Genomic DNA, 18259 nt, shown 5'->3' with positions numbered 1-18259 from the left:
TTGACTATGCCGGCCCCAAGAATTCCAGCATTTTTTGGAACACCTAAATTACATAAACGATTGGAGGCACCTCCATTTAGACCCATCGTTGATGGGAGGGGTTCCATTACCCAGGCATGTGCCAAATACGTAGACAGTATTATAAGACCTCTCATTGACAGTGAGAAGCATATTTGTAAAGACTCTTGGTCTTTCTTGGAGAACATCAACAAACTCACCTACAGTGAGGGTGTATTGCTCTTGACTATAGACGTCAAAGATTTATACACTGTCATACCACAAAATGTTGGCCTTGCCTGGGTAAGGGATTTTATGTTGTCCAAAAATGTGGAGCATGATACCATCAATTTGGTAGAGACTCTATTGGAAATTGTTCTAGCCAACAACTTCTTTATTTTTGAAAACAACTTTTATTTGCAAACTTCAGGCATAGCTATGGGCTCGCCTTGTGGTGGTACTTTTGCAAATGCTGTTCTTGCTTTCTGGGAGTCTACCTTTTTATTTAAAGATGAGTTATTTCTACAGCATGTCACCTGGTACACTCGGTACCAGGATGACATTTTTTGTATTTGGGGTGGCAAAAGAGAACTGATTCCCCTATTTATTGATAGAATTACTGAAACAACAGATTTCCTGGAATTCACTTACAGCATTGAAGATGTTCAGATTAATTACCTTGACATTATGCTCATTAATGACAGAATCAATCAAAGGTTTAAAAGTCGGATATACAGAAAACCGACATATTCAAATTCCTTATTACATTTTTCAAGTAACCATCCGTACCACCAAAAGAAGGCTGTTATTAAAGGGCAGATCGTACGTGCTGCCCGTATGGTGACAGACCCAGAGGATTTTACTTTGGAATGCATTAACCTCACTAATATGTTTGTATCTAGGGGTTACCCGCTGACTTTGATATCTAAAGTTGTGACAGAGGTATCGCATAAACACGATGAAGGTCACTTCTTTCCAATCCTTTCAGGTCATGCTAATAACAATTCAATGTTTAGTAATGAACAGTCACCATTGCAATTAACTGTAACAGCTATTAACAACAAAAACGAGAGTTGTAAGTTTAATACAAGTTTTTGCATACTTATTCACTAAACTCTCAAAAAATCAGGGAAATCGTGAATAAGAATTAGGACATCATTAAGTATGATAGGCCTCTTTGTACTCTTTTAGGAGAATGCCCTAGGATCACCTATAGAAGAGGGGATAATATGAAAGCAATTCTTGAAAGAGGAAGACCAACTCGTAGTCCAAATAGACCCCACGGGATGTTTAGGTGCGGATTGTGTACCCCCCAGTGTAAATATATCAAGGTCGTTAATCATTTTAGTATTAATGGCAGGGAATATAAAATTACTGGACACTTTAATTGTCAGTCTAAGTCTGTCACTTACGTTGCCCTCTGTAACCTCTGCAATGCATTTTATATCGGCAAGACCGAGAGAAAGCTAAAAAATAGAATTTATGAACACCAACATGCTATAATAAAAGAGGATGTTACTAATGCTTTAGCTAGACATTGCATTGAGTATACAGGACATTCTTTTCAATACCTAGTCCTACAACAGAGAGAAATGGATATAAGGGGTGGCCCATGGCAAATTCGCTTAGAAATTGATGAACTATTATGGCAGATTAGAACTAGAGCCCATCTATTTCCTGGCATCAATGAGGCACTTTCAATTAAATGTGTCTTAAAATGGTTATCTTATAATAGGTAGGTCAAACGTCATATTTTCGGACCTTGGTACTTTTATGTCCAAGTTTTCCCTAATATCTCCATTGATTGTGGGCTGGAATTTCTCTATGTAGTTTTGAACTAGCCCCTATCATATTAGGATTTTAATATTGGCCATAATCACTGTTACACTATTACAGGGTTAACTAATATAGTCAATTACTGTACATCCAAGCATGACTTTTTAAGTCACTCGGTATTTTTAACATTATTAAGGATTAAAGTAAATTCTATAGTTGTATATATCCCCTTTCTTCTGGGTAGAACATCGTAGTAATAACATCATGTGGAGTTTAGGGTATTTTCATTTTGACACTATTTACAGTAATTTTAAGCCATTAATGATTTGCGAGTCATCTTTCGATGACCATGTCAGTTTGTAGGTCGTACTTTGTCGGACTCATACATACTTTATGCTTTACTATGGCACATTCCCGGTTCATAAGTTGATACTAACTAATTGATTCACCCTGGATATATGTTTTTTAGTAGGAGTATTACACTTACTTCCTATATACTAAAAACTATTTTAAACCCCAGGATTTTACAAGTGTTTTGCATTATATTTTTCTTTATTTAGATTTATGTTGGGTTTAGCTTATTTTAGCATGCACTACAGCGACAAAGCAACATTAAGCCTATTCTATCTTCCGGCTCTCCAACACACGCTTATCTTTGAGCGTGATTAACATTTTTCCATATATATATATAATTATTTTTCCTTTTACACATTAGTCGAATGCCTGAAATACACATTTATATCCTATTTGCAGTAATTGGATCAGGGGCATCACGGCTACTATTTTGCTGAACTGGTTTTGGGTTATATGATCTTCTTGTAAGAAGCACGATTTATGCGAGTGCACTTCATTAGGTGTCATCATCACTATAAAATACATTTAAACTGTTTTAATGTATGCTACTGGATGTTAAATATTTTCTTGTGCAATACTCTAACGGACGAGCTAGTTTATAATATGATTGATTTAGTGTATGCATATCCGTCTGTGTTAATTATTACCTTTAACGTGACAGTATTTGTTTTTTAAAGCGTACACTTGCTAGCTACAACTTTAAGGTTCCCATGGAGACTAAATAATTGGCGAATGCTATTTTTTACGACTGGCCTTTGAAATTTGATTGTAATATATAAGTTTTTTTATAATGTGATCTTGCTGTTTTGTCTGATGAAGGCGGGTTAATTTAACTTGCCGAAAGCGCTAACTTTTATCTGGAATTTTACTTGGAATATTAAACCTGTGTTTGGAAGGGTACACAATAAATTATTTTTCAAGATTGTTTTAGTTGTATCTTCATGTTTGTCCATTTTCCTTTTTTTTCATTTTTGTACATTTGTCTTTCCACCTTATATGTCATTCTAACTTTCATTTTCTATATATAATGTATGATAGTTTTATAAGTGTGATCTGTTTTTGAATGAAAACATTTTAAAGCACACCCTTCTCTCTTTGGTAAATTATGTGGTATTTTTTTTATATCCACCTGTGGTACCACCAACTCAGACAGGTGAGAACTCTGATCTACATGTCCAGGCACTGACACTGAGTTTAACCTGGAACTGAAGATAATCCCAGTAATCAAAATATTAAATAGGATTGTGCTCCACTATACGACATGGATAGATAGAGACGCGCGCACACACACACACACACACACACACACACACACACACACACACACACACACACACACGCACACACACACACACACACACACACACACACACACACACACACACACACACACACGCACACACACACTCTCTCTCAGCAATCATGAAACTCACCTCCCTCATCTGATCACATTCACGGACACAGTCTTCTATTCACCTATACACACACAACACTTACAGCTTCTGGAAATACAGAGGATCACCAGTTTATCTAATGCATTGCATGTCTCATTAATTTAAAGAAAACCAGCGCACCTACTTAAAACTTACATGGACTCAGTTATAGACAGCAAAAGGGTGACTTAATTATATCATATACGCTATTTAGAGATGAATTCTTGTTTAAATGTGCAGGTTTAAGGTATGTTGAACTTAGAAGAAAGTATGAGGAGTATAAATTCTATGAGGAGTACAGCTTGCAGATCGGAGAAACTATTTACATCAACTAGACAATTGGCGAATGGTGGGATGTAAATAGTTTCTCCGATCTGCAAGCTGTACTCCTCGTAGAATTTATACTCCTCGTACTTTCTTCTAAGTTCAACATACCTTAAACCTGCACATTTAAACAAAAATTCACTTTAGTGGGTTGTTTTGAGACTTCGGGGATGGCACAGAGATTACTTGTTTTTTTTTTTTTTTTTTTTTTTTTAAACTTACCATAACAGTACATGTTCTAATAGGGCACTGCTGCAACAGCCTAAACTATTTGGGTTATATCCTGCAAAGGCTATGACCAAGTTGGTTAATCTTCAACCATTTTGGGAAATAAAAATCCATTATGGAGAAGATATGGTTTCTGACTTTTATATTGCATGGTAACAGTTAAAATGTTTGCTGTGAAACCACCTCTATTTCACTTTTCTTCCTTAAAGTGCGCTACCACATGTAAGGAGCCTGGTGAGGAAGGCAGGACCAATAAGAATGAAATAAAGGAATAGAAAGGCAGCTGGGAGTGGATAAAAGAGTAGAAACACTAGGGAATAATATCTCCACTTGCAAAATTAGCACGTGTGTTTTTCCCTTTCTCCAGGGTACAGATATATCAGAGGCAGTATGTTTAAATATACTTCAAGAAAGGGCAAGTTTCTTTCATGAAAAATGCACTCACTGAAGAAAAATTACATTAAAAGTCTCCATTTTCACAGTCATAGACATTCACATGAAATTTAAGTGGAGCTTGTACACTGGAGCATTAATGGGTCACAAATAGACATGAAAATATCCCAGGACATAAGCATGTTCTTCTTTTGTCTTTTCCCGGTTAGGGGTCACCACAGTGGAACTCCGGTCTGCTAATTATTGGCAATAGATTTTTACGGTGCCGAGGTGCCAGCTCGATGCCCAACCTTCAACGAAGGCAAGCCCATTCACGCATGTCTTTCGAATGCCACTCGATAGCGGGGAGGACAAGCAGACTCCACACAGAAGGCGTTCCAGCCGAGAATTGAACGGGAGAACCTCTTGCTGTGAGACAACAATGCTACTGCTGCATCACTGCGGCTTCCATTACAGGACATAAGCATAATGGTTAAAAATGCTTCTAAGTGCAACTTAGAAGAACAAGGCAGACAGCCCTAGAAGGGCACTGTAAAGCCTTCTGGGGAGCTGTTGGAGAGAGACTACGCACTGTGTATGCAACCTTTTCGAAAACCTGTCTATTCACAGTTTCAGTATTCAGAAATGATTAAAAAATAGTCTAATATTATATGAGATTATAGGTTCATAGGTGTTTACTAGGCTAATAACCACAAAGGACTTTTTAAGCCTAGACATGCATACCAAATCTCTGACAAAGTAAATCAGAAGAGTTTATTAAATAAAAAGTTTATGGACTTACTTCTAGGTGTCTATAGTTAAGTAATACTGCAGTTTAGTGTACAATTGAGCTGTAGTGCTTCAGAAGAGTCACGAATTTAATTGCTTTTCAAATAAATAATTACTTTAGTTGAAAAGTGATAAATAATGTACAGGAATTTGCAATCTGTGATATAACATTACTGAGTTCATGAAATATTTCTGTTTAATGCAAGACTAATGGGCAAGGCTACCTTATAATTATATAAATGGAACCATACATACACACTGCATTTGTAGAAAAAATACCTTATAACTATATAAATGGAAGCATACATACACACTGCATTTGTAGAAAAAAATACCTTATAACTATATAAATGGAAGCATACATACACACTGCATTTACAGAAAAAATACCTTATAACTATATAAATGGAAGCATACATACATACTGCATTTACAGAAAAAATACCTTATAACTATATAAATGGAAGCATGCATACATACTGCATTTACAGAAAAAATACCTTATAACTATATAAATGGAAGCATACATACACACTGCATTTGCAGAAAAAATACCTTACAACTATATAAATGGAAGCATACATACACACTGCATTTACAGAAAAAAATAGCTTACAACTATATAAATGGAAGCACACATACACACTGCATTTACAGAAAAAAATACCTACAATTATATAAATGGAAGCATACATACACACTGCAATTACAGAAAAAATACCTTATAACTATATAAATGGAAGCATACATACACACTGCATTTGTAGAAAAAAATACCTTATAACTACATAAATGGAAGCATACATACATACTGCATTTACAGAAAAAATACCTGACAACTATATAAATGGAAACATACATACATACTGCATTTACAGAAAAAATACCTTATAACTATATAAATGGAAGCATACATACACACTGCATTTACAGAAAAAAATACCTTACAACTATATAAATGGAAGCACACATACACACTGCATTTACAGAAAAAAATACCTTATAACTATATAAATGGAAGCATACATACACACTGCATTTACAGAAAAAAATACCTTACAACTATATAAATGGAAGCATACATACACACTGCATTTACAGAAAAAAATACCTTACAACTATATAAATGGAAGCATACATACACACTGCATTTACAGAAAAAAATGCCTACAACTATATAAATAGAAGCATACATACACACTGCATTTACAGAAAAAAATACCTTATAACTATATAAATGGAAGCATACATACACACTGCATTTGTAGAAAAAAATACCTTATAACTATATAAATGGAAGCATACATACATACTGCATTTACAGACAAAATACCTTATAACTATATAAATGGAAGCATACATACATACTGCATTTACAGAAAAAATACCTTATAACTATATAACTGGAAGCATACATACATACTGCATTTACAGAAAAAATACCTTATAACTATATAAATGGAAGCATACATACACACTGCATTTACAGAAAAAAATACCTTACAACTATATAAATGGAAGCATACATACACACTGCATTTACAGCAAAAAATACCTACAACTATATAAATGGAAGCATACATACACACTGCATTTACAGAAAAAAATACCTTATAACTATATAAATGGAAGCATACATACACACTGCATTTACAGAAAAAATACCTTACAACTATATAAATGGAAGCTTACATACACACTGCATTTACAGAAAAAAATACCTACAACTATATAAATGGAAGTATACATACACACCGCATTTACAGAAAAAAATAGCTTACAACTAAATAAATGGAAGCATACATACACACTGCATTTACAGAAAAAAATACCTTACAACTATATAAATGGAAGCATACATACACACTGCATTTGTAGAAAAAAATACCGTATAACTATATAAATGGAAGCATACATATATACTGCATTTACAGAAAAAGAAAACATGTATGTACTTATTTTATCTCTTAACACAATGCTAACACCATCTGTTATACAGCACTTGAAAAAAGTACTGGCAAACGTAGTCTGCATAAATCACAAACTGAAATGCTTGAGCTACAAAAGATCCAAAAAAGTCCTTTATACAGCATTGTGACCAGTTATAAACAAGGAAAAATTTATGATTCTTTGGGGAAGGGGGGAAAGCACACAAAAAGTTGTTTGGCTGTCTGTGTTTTGCAGACCTCATTTTTTCAAACTGCGATTCCATTTCCTCCAGGACTTTTGGAGTGCATTGTACAACTAGATTGACTCTTCCTTGGGCAGCTTTAAACAACTACACTGCTTTTTCATGATGTTCCCATTCAGCACTCACTCCATTTATGGAAAGAAGTTGGTCTCCTCATTTTAACCCTCCATGTCTGTCTGCAATGCCTCCAGGAATGATGTAAGAGATGTTAATAGGAGAGTTCTGCTCTTAAATCCAAGACCCTCTTCCATTTTAGGTAATTCAACAACCCTGGGATGTGAATGCCCTTCACTGGCAGCAAATGCTGCTACTGTTGGCTTGGCAGTAGCATGGGCTCTCACTTCTGGCCTACTACTGATGTCTACAGTTTCCTGTACTTGCTCATAAACCTGTCATACAGCATTGTAAAATTCACTCTGAAACACTCTTTGTAAAGCTTTTTTCTTCTGGATAGGCACTTCTCCACTTCATTGCAACTTCGCTAATAGCCCAATTGCCCATGAAGTCTCTCTCTCCAACCTAATAGGTTCACCCATTATAACCAACTCTTAAGCTGACAACTTTGATGTTTTACACGTTGGCTCCAGTGAGTCTGGATGAATGTTTCATGCCCATTGTTTTAAGGTTAAAGTAAAGGGCCAAGATTTACATGTGGAAGGTGCTTTATTGCTCTGGTTTCTGCTAGAGTGTATATGTGAAATGCCTTTTATTGTTGTAGTCTCCTAAGCAGGTGTTAGCTTGCTAAATAATGCAGTTTGTGGCCTGGGAACTCCAGACTAAGTGTCAAAATTATGTAATTTGGGAGGGCCTTAGAGAGCTGTTGGTTAGTGCTTAAAAACTATTGTTAAGTGAGAGACAAAAAGTATTTTGATCTTGGACATCTAACCCAGCACTGGTTATGTTTTATGTATGTAAGTAGGATTATAGCACTGTTATTTCTCTTAGGAATAGTTAAACTTAGAAGAAAGCTAGACTAAGTATTTTTCTTTGAAATCAGATCTTTCCTACAATTTTTTTTTTAAGTTTCTGTGTGCTCTCTGAACTTGTGTATCATTCTACTGTAGTAGTTTTGTCTTGTGTTTTAATTATTTATTATTAAATATTTTAAAACCTTTACCTGTGGCTGGTTTATGTAGAGATAATTTAACCTCTAAAGTACATTACATATTTACAGATTTTACTGTCTAAGTCACTTCAAATTAAGCCTTGACTGTTATTCATACTACCATTGGATTATAACATTGCACAGTAATAACTGGACACCCTTTTAAGGGCCTTTTAGTAGCTGATAATTATTAGCTGGGTAGTGGCAGGAATTACTACCATATGGTCTGGGTAAGAGGGGCACAGCTGGAGAACCTGTGCCAGCCTTTTCCCAGGATGGTCTGTGTGGTTGTATAACCTCTTCTCAAAGTGTGTGTGTGTTGTGTCAGCTACTTGGGCATGGGCACGAAGCACTGGTTGGACAGAGAGGGTACTGGAGGTTTTAGCTTGCCCAGCTAGGCGGAGACCTGGACCCTATAGCTGTGCCAGTGGGGAGTCTTATTGGGGACCTGGTGAGCAAAGGAGCAACCAGCCCCAGAGTGACTGTGATGTCTGTATGCACTTAAGGGAAATTGTACTTTACTGTGTGTATTAGTTATCCTTTCCTCTTCTAGGAAACAACCTCCCTGGTGCTATTGGTGAGGATTGAGGCTCCTTGATTGCTGGGCCAGGGTGGGTTCATCACACCTTCTTTCAGGATGCTATCAATACACTTTCTTCTCCCTCTGGTTCCTCTGCAAGCATTCTTAGCTTCGATGTATCTGCACATTCCTATTCACCTTCACTTCAGGAAATTCATATGTTTCTCGGTGGGTTCTTGGCACTTTCAGTTCTCTGCCTTGCCTTTTGGTCTTTCCACTACTCCAAGGGTCTTCACAAAGTGTCTAGCTCCAGCCATTGCTTTCGTAAGATTAAAAGGTATTCAAGTTTACCCTTACCTGGACGACCCTCTTTTTCTAACCAGCAGTCCAGGTCTTCTGCTTCAACACCTAAATCTAGTTATTCCTTTTCTGCAAGGCTTGGGGTTCACAATAAATTACAACAAATCTACTCTAACACCCAGTCAGGATTTCATTTTTCTGGGGTGCAGGTTCAGGACAGACTTGATGATGGCACTTCTTCCTTCAGAGAAAGCTCTATCTCTCATAGCTTTTATGGAATCACTTCTAACTCTTTCCAACATCATTGCCAGGGAGTTCCTAAGACTCCTTGGGTTCATGGCCTCTATAATTCCCATGTTGCCTAAAACTTTACATGAGGAAGTTCCAGTGATTTTTGAAAACAGTCTGGTCCCAGCATCCTCACCTCTTTGGCACTGCCATTCCTCTTCTTCCCTGTTTGAAAACAGAACTAGGTTGGTGGATGCAGCAACTCAATATGAATCCTGGGTTACCCCTTCAAATTCCCCAACCAGTCAAGAACTTTAAACAGATGTCTCAGACTTACGATGGGTAGCAACATTTGCTTCCATATACTGTAGAGAAGGACAAGGCTCTCTATTCAAATTTACCAGCCAATCAGTAAAATAGTTCACTGTATCTATCCAGGCATGTCAAAAGGGCAGTTTCAGGTGTACTCTCCAGTCCAATTGGTGAATCTGGGCATTTTGAGGCAATGCTACGACTGCCTCATGTACAAAGACAACCCTCTCCTCCTACCACTAAACACTGATACATGCGAGAGATGGAATTATGCAGCCAAACTAGAGGCTATGCTCTCTCAACCCAAGACTGAACCAGACAGTCAAGAGGAGAAGGGAATTACTTGCATCACACAACCAGTCTCACATAGACGTAAGAAACCAGCACCAGCAAAAAACACACATAAATACATGAAAACATATTCAGAGGCTCTAAATAAAAATCTGCAAAAGCAACAGAGACCTCCAAAGCAGACATCCAAGCAACCTTCACCCCCCCCAACACAAACCAAGAAAAACATACTTTACTAAACCAGTGTGCCATGCAATCACAGCTCTTAAGGCAAAAATAACATACCCAACATACTAGTAATAGGTGACTCTATAGTCAGGCACACTGACATCCCACCCACTAGGCTGAACAAGGAGAAGGTTACTGTTAACTGCCTGTTGGGTGCCAGGATCCGCCACATAACACAAGTGCTCAGGTCACTCCAGAAGAAGTACAGATATGACTCTGTCATTGTCCATGTTGGTGTGAATGACCTGAGACATACCTCCCTGGACTACATGAAAAGAGACATGGCGGAACTCTCTGATCACATAGCCCAGGCCGGTATGACCCTAACCCTGAGTAGCATCCTGCCCTCACCAAGACTGATACCATAGTATAAAGAAAAAAATTACCAATTTCAACAATTGACTAAACTTCTGGTGTCATTCAAAGGGGATCCAGTGTCTGTCAGCATGGGATGACATGCTCAACAAGCCACGCTGCTTCGCTAGAGACGGCTTGCAAATGTCACACCTAGGCTTTCGAATACTGGCCAGGGCTCTTGCCACCCCCATAGTGCCTTTTTTAGGCAAGGCTCAAAAGACAAACCCACCACCATAAATAGCATAAGTAACAAAAAACTGAGGGTAATGCTACTCAATGCCAGAAGTCTAAACCTCAAAATGCACGCACTTGAGGCACTCCTCAGTATGGAGAAAATTGATATATGTGAAGTAACAGAAACTTGGTTTAAGGCTCCAGAGAGCATCCCAGCATTACCAGGCTACAACTCATACCATACATTTTGGCCAAAAAACCCAGACCGAAATACAAAAGGTGGGGGCATATCCATATTCATCAAGGATACCCACACCTCCAGGTTAGTGGCACAGCACGATGCTTCAGTGATCATCCATGTGCAACTAACAATGGGCAAAACTGCAATTCAAATTGTAGCTTGCTACAGATCACCCACCATGTCCCAGGACCCCCATTCTACAATTCTGGGAACACTGGGAAGCATGAAAGTCCTACCAAACACCCTGATATTGGGTGATTTCAATTACCCAAACATTAACTGGAAGAACTTCTCAAGTACAAACTCCCTTGCCCAACATTTCCTAAAATTTATAAACTCAAATGCCCTGGATCAACTGGTTAACACCCCCACCAGAGGTGACAACATATTGGACCTAGTCATCACCAACATGGGCGACCGGTGTTCCACACTGGAGGTCAACCCCTTGCTGGTTTGATCTGACCATAAACTAATCACTCTGGATATCCACATTCCGCCCCCATCCCCGGTCGAAGAAACCACCGTGAAAAACTTTTCAAAAGCAAACTTCACGTTATTTAAGACCAAGGTGGAAAGCTTCAGAGTCCCCATGCTAAAGGATAATGCTGTCCAAGCTGCAAAATCCTTTACTAATGCACTCTATGGTCACCTACAAGAATGCATGGATTGTGCTATCCCAAGCAAAACCAAGACTCACTCCTCCAAGGAAAGGAAACCAGTCTGGTGGACCCCTGCCATAAACAATATGTACAATAGAAGGAGGAAACTAGTAATGAAAAGAGTAAAATCCCAAGAAGGGAAGACATCCCTGATCAGTAACAGCAAGAAACTACGATGCCTCATAAAATCATCCAAGGCTAGGTTCGAAAGAAAAATTGCCAAGGACTCCAAAGATAACCACAAGGCATTCTTTAGCAATGTCAAGAATTTAAGTGGCAATTCTCAGATCTGCTCAGAGTTAGTGCAGAATGGCACAAAATACAGTGAACCGACTGACATCACCAACATCCTGGCAGACAGGTTCAGTGCAAACTTCACCCCCCTCTCACCCCCCAAAAGGGCCCATAACCATGCCAGACAAATGTACTGCCCCTGAAATCACAGACACTCAGGTTAAAACAGCTCTCTCCAAAGCCAAAAACACAGCATCAATTACAAGACACCTGCAACAGCTGGAAAGACCACAGAAGTACCTCAGCAAGAGGATCACTGGCCTCACACAGATGCCCTATGCAGCTCGACTGAAGAAACTTCAGCTGTACTCAGTTGCATACCGCCTACTCAGAGGTGATCTCTGCCTGACATACAAGGCCATGTCCAACGCAAAATTGATAGACATGCTCCACCTAAAGAAAACCATATCCCCTTGAGCCACATGCTCTAGGGATCTAAACCTCACCACAACAATAAATAGGACATGTTGGAGGGATAGATTCCTGTCCCAGAGACTTCCCATGCTTTGGAACAAGATTCCAATCTACATTAGACAGAGTTCCTTGCTAACCCTCTTCAAGAGAAACCTTGACAAGTGGATGGGAAACAGAAAGTTTACCCTGGGGATCACTTCAATGGCTCTGTTGGACAGAGGCACAGGGAACTAATCTAAGGGGGTGGGAAAAGCCAACACATTCCGGCTAGGCCTGTAAAGGCCTTCAGGCAGATAGCCTAGTACCTACCTATGAACCTAAAGGTTCAGGGTCTTTGGTCCCCCTGTCAGAGAAAAGAACACATCAACATCATGGACATGAGGGCAGTGATTCTAGCATTTCAGGCCTTTCACCCTGTGTTTCTGCTAAGCCCTTCAAGATCCTCACAGACAACACTACGGTCCTTTGTTGCCACATGGTCTTCTGTTCATACCTTTAAAAACATTACAAGTTGGATAATATTTCTAGGGCCAGAGCAGGGTTTGCCAGAGCAATCCTGCATGGATTTGTGGAAAATGTTTCTGCTTGATCTCTCTCTGTTCCTTCCTCCTCCCAAGGTTCCGTTTCAGCTTTTGCACTCTCCCATATGTAAAGAATACTGCAACATTGAATAGAAGGACATAGAATAGTTGTGTAAAATCTTACCATAACCATAGATGTCCTTCTCTTCTTTGTTTCAGTATTCTATCCCACCCAGCTTTCCCCTACATCTTGCACGTTTTTTGGATGACTGTCTTCTTGGTCTCAACAAGTGGGGGGCACAAAATCTTATCTTCTCTGTTGCTTAGCCATCAAGGCATGGGAGAGGCTGTTCAGTACAAAGTCTCACTGCATGCATTGTACCTTCCTTTGGCTCAGAACTCGGTGGCAGATGCATTAAGCAGATCCATGACACAACCTTATGAGTAGATGCTTCACAGGGATGTGTTCCTGGATCTAGTTCACCGGTGGGGGTTCTACAGAGATGGATCTGTTTGCCTCCCCTCAGAACAGACAACTTCCTCTTTTCTGTGCCAGGGTCCCACACGCTCAGGTTTCGAAGGTGAATGCCCTATCATTTTCCTTGAAGAGGAATTTTCTTTATGCATTCCTCCCTTTCCTTTGATTCAGAAAAGTCCTGTTGAAATTCAACAGGAGAAACCAAAATTCTTATTAGTTACTCCCTTTTGGCCAAGACAAGTTTGGTTCCCACTTCTTCTGCATTTAGCCAAGGACCATCACTACAAGTTACCTCACCGGATGAACCTTCTCACTCAGGAAAAGGGATCTCTAATTTATCCACAGCTGTCAGTTGGTGCCAAAAAAGAAAAGGGACCCCTTTTTGGCGGATATTCCTTTGGTGATATCTTACCTGTGTGAGTTGCTTAACAGTGGTCTTTCTTATTCTTTATTAAGGTTTACTGTTCCACCTTGTCTGCTTGCCTGCCCTTTTCTCCTCCATTGGCTTCCAGGCTGGAGGTTAAGCTTTTCTTAAACGGCATCTTACACATGGATCCTCCTAGGAAACCAGTTCCCCCTCCTTGGGATCTTAATTTTGTCCTGGAAAAGTTGACTCTGGCCCCTTTTGAACCAGCGGTAGCTATTACCTCTACCAGAATGTTTTCTGAGATCCTCTTAGATTTCCATAAGGACAGTGTTTCTTTGAGAACCAATCCATCCTTTATGCCTAAAGTGGTCAATGATCTTTCCTTTAATCAAGCTGTCCAATTGCCTACTTTTTTCCCCATCTCCGCAATCTCCTAGTGAGAGACTTTTGCATTCCCTAGATGTGCATAGACAACTTAGATTCTATCTTGTCTGTTAGGAAATCTGACTTGACTGTTTGTGTCCTTCTATCCCAGGGCTCTGGGTTTGCCTGTTTCTAAGCTAACAATCTCTTCATGGATTTCTAAGGCCATTGTGCTTTGCTGCTATTTTCATGGGAAATCCTTATTCTCTTCTTTTATGGCCCATTCTACCAGATCTATTGCATCCTCAGGGGCTTTTTTCAGGGGTTTGGATACTCAATCCATTTTGGAAGCTGCCACATGGCCTTCTGTTTATACCTTTAAAAACATTACAAGTTGGATAATATTTCTAGGGCCAGAGCAGGGTTTGCCAGAGCAATCCTGCATGGATTTGTGGAAAATGTTTCTGCTTGATCTCTCTCTGTTCCTTCCTCCTCCCAAGGTTCCGTTTCAGCTTTTGCACTCTCCCATATGTAAAGAATACTGCAACATTGAATAGAAGGACATAGAATAGCTGTGTAAAATCTTACCATAACCATAGATGTCCTTCTCTTCTATGTTTCAGTATTCTATCCCACCCAGCTTTCCCCTACATCTTGCGTGTTTTTTGGATGACTGCCTTCTTGGTCTACCTGTGCAGTTTTCCTCATGGGGCTACTTTATTCTGAAGATTGTATGTGCGGACATCCCTTTTATGGCTTATATTCTAGGAGCCTACATGTGACATCCCATGTGCAGGCAGTAGCCTGAAGCTTTTGTATACTAGACAGAAGTTGGTTCAAGTAGTGGAATACTGCCCATATGTAAAGAATATTGCAACACTGAATTGCAGTAAGACATCTGTGGTTATGGTTATGGTAAGATTTTATACAACTATTCTTTATGATAGTAAGGAGGAGGCCAGACATCCCCTGTTTCCAGGAACCAAGATGGAAGGGTATTGCAGGAAAGACACTTTGCTTGGGATCCATAATGTACTACTACTACTACTACTACTCAGGAGGTGGATAGATTAGAAATGATGTGTGAAGCTTCAGAAGACAGTAAGGATGTCATCAGAATTGGTGCTAGACTCATTGCAGTCAGACTCCAATTTAAGGATAGGGCACTATTCAAACTGTCAGCTTACTCCCCACAGCAGGGTTGTGATATTGAGGATAAAAGTGCATTCAGACAGAAGCTACAGGATCTATTAAAGCAGGACAACATGAATTGGTGCTGATAATAGGTGACCTAAATGCTCATATCGGGATGGACAGAACAGGATATGAGGACTGCCTGGGTCCACATGGATGAAGCACCAAGAATAAATAAGGAGATGTTCTAGACTTCTGTCTGACAAATGGCTTGATGGTGACCAACATCTGGTTCTATAAGAAAGATAGTCACAAGATCATATAAAAGAATCAACAGCATGCAACTCAGGTAGACTTCCACCCAGTAAGGAAAGGCTAGTGGGGTAGAATCAGTGATTGTAAAGTCATCACCAGTGAGACGGTTGGCCCCCAGCATAAACCCCCTAGTTGCCATAATCAGATAGATAGATAGATTAGTACTAAGCTAACTTCCCTTGCGAGCCATTTTTTTAAGCCTAGCCAATTATCCCTTGTGAGACTCAAGCCCTGCACCTTGTGCTTGTAAGGCAAACACTTTAACCATTATGCCACCCTCCCCTCCAGCTATAATCAGTTGACAGAGAAGTCTCTAAGCTCAACAGATTCTCTAAGCTAAAGAGTGGAAGGGTCTATATTAGAACCACGAAAGCTCAGTTCAGCGAATGGCATTTTACATTGAAAATGCCGTTTAGTGAACTGTTATTGTGAGATTGCAGTACAGTGAAGATCAGGAAATTTGCCCTTTCCTCACTGTAGTGCGATCTCGGAGTTGGTATATATAGTTAGTGTGGGGGGGTGCGAGTTCGATGAACAGCATTTTCAGTGTGAAAGCCGTTCGCTGAACTGAATTTTCGTGGTTCTAATATAGACCCGACCTGAAAAATGATTGGACAGAAAGCACAAGAGTTCAAAGAAATACTCAGGGCTCTAGTACCTTAGAAAGAAGAGCAAATAGGTGGAGTTGAAGAACAATGGCAGCACTTAAAAACAGCATGTGTGAGAACTACAGAACAGATATGAGGCTGAGTGAAGTATTAAACTAAGGTACATAAGGAAAGGTAGAAGTGGAATGCAGAAGTGCAGGAAGTCATAAAAAATCGAGGATGAGTATAGGCAAAGGTGGGAGAAAGAAAAGGCAGACCTGACTAAGTAGGACTACTGGTTGGTAAACAAAGGCTAAGAGAAGAATTGCAATAGCAAAGAACAAGGCATTAGAGGCTCTCTACCAACTTTTGGAAAGTGACACAGAAGATGGCACAAATAAATTCTGTCAGGTTGCAAGGCAAAGACAGAAAGATATAGGAAATAGTCAGGACCCTTCATAAGGGATACCAGCAACAACCTGCTCACCAGTCTACTGGAAATCAAAGGCAGAGAGAAGGGGTACTTACAGTAGCTTCTGAATGAAGAAAGCCCCACAGAAGCTGCCCTGCCCCAGACACAGCCTATAATGAAAGAAGAGGAAGAGCCCACCATAGAAAAAGTAAGAACAGCACTAAAGAAAATGAAGTCAGGGAAAGCAGCAGGCTGAGATGAGGTCAGGTCACAGCAGATATGATCAAGATATTGAGTGAGATAGGGGAGAAATGGCTTCTGAAGTTACTTATAACAGTATGGAGAGAGAAAAGTATAATAGAAGAAAGCCAACCGGATCAGGAGACTACTGTATAACAAACCAGTCCAACAACTGTTCAGTTAACCACCAACAATGAACGCTTTTATATAGAGAGAAAAGTATAATAGTGCCAGTGTACAATAATAAAGAGGACACCCACAACTTTTGGCAATATAGAAGTATCATACTCCTACCACACTGCATGAACTTTCTGGAAAGAGTGAGTGATAAATGTATGTGCAGAGTAGTGGAAAGAAAGAAGGCTGGGAGATGAGCAGTTCTGATTCAGATCAGGATGCAGCACGACTGACCTGACATTTGCAGTGAGACAGATAGTTGAGAAAAGGCTAGACACGAGGGAAGAGTTCAACTGAGTATTCCTAGACTTGGAGAAAACATACATGACAAGGTTGTAAGAAAGCTGATTTTGGCAGTCCTGTAGTGCTTTGAAGACCAAGAAACAGTAGAAGAATTAGTGCAGGAGGAGCTAATACATATACAGTCAAAAACTTTTAGTTATGTACTCACCATAACTTCAGATGTTTGGGATCCATCTCGCCTACATTCTGACTGATGGGTTCGGAGCCGATCCCTCGGCTCCGACTCGGCACGCTTATGCCAAAGAGCGAAGTCTCTTATTGGCTGAGCTTACTATATCCCAGGATGCACCACCACCAGTCCCCCAGATCTAGTTTGTCCGCATACATGCACACATGCACGCACTGCTTATATAACATCGTCAGATGAAACAAGATAAAACAGTAGAACTCAAAACCGTTCAATCTCTTCTGATCTCCAAGGCAGGGGGAAGGAGGGTGGGTATTAGGAAGGTAGGCGAGATGGATCCCAAACATCTGAAGTTATGGTGAGTACATAACTAAAAGATGTTATGTGATCCTATCTCGCCTACATTCTGACTGATGGGACAGCGTCCCTAGCACCTGAATCCTGGGTGGCTCACTGGAAAACACTCCTGAGTACCGTGGAACCAAATGATGCTCGCCCTTTAGATGCCACATCCAATTTATAGTGGGAAATGAAAGTGTGCGGGTTGGACCAAGTAGCCGCAGCACAAATCTCAGAAATAGCGAGCTTGGAATGAAAGGCAATAGAAGTAGCCATAGCTCTGGTAGAGTGAGCTTTGACAGATGTTGT

General features: G+C 39.7%; 1 protein-coding gene and 1 pseudogene across 3 annotated transcripts in view; both read right to left on the bottom strand.

Moving 5' to 3' along the window:
- Positions 1 to 18259, bottom strand: part of CTNND2 (catenin delta 2) — a 6416678-nt gene that overhangs the window by 1832854 nt on the left and 4565565 nt on the right. The window lies entirely within an intron of this gene.
- LOC122797313 overlaps positions 7252 to 18259 on the bottom strand; it is a 141613-nt pseudogene continuing 130605 nt past the window's right edge.

The sequence above is a fragment of the Protopterus annectens genome, chromosome 3.part0, assembly GCF_019279795.1.
Source record: "Protopterus annectens isolate FY-2018-M chromosome 3.part0, PAN1.0, whole genome shotgun sequence".
NCBI lineage: Eukaryota > Metazoa > Chordata > Ceratodontiformes > Protopteridae > Protopterus > Protopterus annectens.
This window is presented reverse-complemented; position numbering and strand designations above follow the sequence as displayed.